Here is a 2,950-nt window from a genome sequence, read left to right as displayed (position 1 = left end):
TTGCTGATTTGACATTGACAACCCGTCAAAACGTTTCACAGCCTGACACAGACTGTTACCGGGAGACATTTACCAAGTTGGTTGCGAGACATCAGGAATGTGTAGCCTTGCGCGGTGACTGCGTAAAAAAACGGCGCCGTTCAATGAACATGGATGACGTGAGACGTTAATTGACGTCGCTTACGTTTTTGACGTGCGTCAAGTGACGCATAGTGCCTCTTTTGTAATTGATGTAACTATCAACATTTTTAATTGATTCGTGTGGTATTTATAATGGACTATTGTAATTCATTAAACATTATTGTGGTATATTTTTAGTTTATTTATAAGCAATAGAACACAAATAACAGAACATTTACACGAACTTCGCGATCACCCCTCGTAAAAAATGCATTCATTGAAAATATTAATTACTGATAACAAGATTGGAACCGTGTATTTAATAGCAAAAAGCGCTTAAATATTAATTGATTGGTGAATGCTAAAATATTTAGTGTGGTCTACTATTGTCTCATAAGGTAGAAATATCGTGTTTTATGCTCATTTCATTCAAACTAAACTCGATTTACTCCATACGAACCATTGTTTTCGACATGTATTCATCCTTTTTGGAATACTAAAACAAATTTTAATAATTGTTGCAAATCTCATTTAGGAGTCAGAGTGCATCTTTAATATAATAGGAACGTTTAAACCATATGATCTATCAGTCAACTTTAACTAATGTTCACCTGACTCGGCGATCAACAGTTCATCAAAAGTTCAACTCTGCATTTAAGATGTATCTTATAAAATAATCGCATTATGATATCTGCTTAGTTAGGTATCCGCAAGGTTGGTTATCTACTGTTAAAACAGCGGGTGTCCGCGTTGTTTTAAAGGCTTATGTCGGAAAGTAATTGTGTGATCGGATTAGAAAACGCACCAGGGAAAGCACAAATCAGACCTCAAACAAAATAGTATATTATTATATAAATTAATAACATGAAATTTAGATCTTAAGTGGAGACAAAGATATGGAGGAATCGACCATATACAAATCGAAGAGAAATAGGAAAAATGATATTCGCAAAAGTAAAAAAGAAAATCTTCATTAACAATCCTATCATTTTAGCCATAATGGAAATCAAATTAGATTTGTCTTTGAACTCATGTTAAAACACTTAGTCGAAAGAAAATTCATCTTCACAAGTTTAAACATTTTTTTATGTCATGACACTTGTAATGCTTGCACATTTATACACAGAACACTTCCCTGTTATCAGAATATTTGTTTCTTAAGATATAACGCGATATTTGAAATTGCACTCAAAACAACCATACATTTACGAGGACACAGTCAAATGAAATGTATTTAGTTATTTAAGCGCCTCATACACAAACATTGCAAGTTTCTTTTTTTAACCGTTTTTGAGAGGTTATCAACACAATAAACTGAATTTTATTCGGTCGTTTAAAACATTATGGTATCATTTAAATATTGCGTGTTTCGGCATACAAGAAAAAATGGAATTTATCTTGAGGAGAGTTACAAAATAGACAATTTCTTTCATTATAAGAAAATGTTGTTGGCTTAATCCATCCACCGGTTTTGATGTTCAACATATGAAACTGCATTCTTAACAAGGCTTACCTATAATTTGTTATGTTTACATGACATCAATTTTTTTCATTTGAATACAATGTACATACATTCCGGCTCTACTAGACTCTTCAAGCTCAGAATCCGTATCTTTTCTTTAAAAATACATATGAAAGAAATATGCCACCAACAGATTGACTCTACACACATCATATAAACCTAATGTTTGTAACAAATGTCTTACCAAGTATGCCCAAGACTTAAAATGTGGGTTTGCTTCTAAGTGAATATAATTTTTTATCATACATACGTTTTATATATTAAACAGTGTCCATTGTCATAATCTGTAACCAATATCCTATGGCATTTAACATAATAATGATGTTCTTCAAAGATCACTTTAACGCCTAACATTTTTGACACAAAGTTTGGAGACTTTGTCCGAGACCCCTTATTTCCGACCCTTAACTTAAGACTTGATAAATTATTTTCTCAAAAAGATCCACTCTATGCTTAACTGAAATTCAGTTATATTTAGATAAACAACCTTAAGCTTAAAAACCTATCTAGACAATACATCAAAGTGTTTGTAAAAGGTGTATATATAAACTATTCCAAGATAAGTAAAGAGATATATCATACCAGATTATATCTCTAACAACATAATCAAATGCTTTTGAAAAATCAACAAACGCAGCTAATTATTTTTCATTGTTATCACGTAAACATGTAACTATACTATGTTGTGAATATATTTTCAGAAGTTACCATCTCTTGCCTCAAACCAGCCTGGGCCTCAAGAATCTAGTATTCAACATCTTTTGTAAAACATATTTAAAGTAGTATCCCAATAATAACTTGGGTCCTAACCCATATTCTACAGTGGTAAAATAAAACTCTTTTTGCCCATCTATCTGGAAATGACATCAATCAAATAATAAATTAAACATTACGCATAAAACATAACAAAATAGTAGTATGGCAACAATTTTAAGGCAGATTGTATTATCAATCAAATATGAGACTGGTACATATATTCATTCTGTTATTTTCTTAGTGTTAGTAATTTAAACAGTCACCTGTTAGACACAGATGAGGTCCAAATGAGGTGGATGTTGGTTTTCGGGTGATCGCTCTTGTGTTAAATGTGCACGTTTAAAGGGGCATGTACAAACGTTTAAGGAAGGATTGTTTTGAGTCTCGTAAGGCGTACAAGTGCAAGTTTATAGAGCCATTAAACAAATTACTTCTAAACATAGCCTTCAATGTTCACGTTTAGGTGTAAACACTAGTGCTTGACATTAATCGAAAGTTCATAATATCAGTAAAAAATACACTCTTTATACATAGTATCATAATGATCGTTTA

Source organism: Mya arenaria, chromosome 12, assembly GCF_026914265.1.
Source record: "Mya arenaria isolate MELC-2E11 chromosome 12, ASM2691426v1".
Classification (NCBI taxonomy): domain Eukaryota; kingdom Metazoa; phylum Mollusca; class Bivalvia; order Myida; family Myidae; genus Mya; species Mya arenaria.
This window is presented reverse-complemented; position numbering follows the sequence as displayed.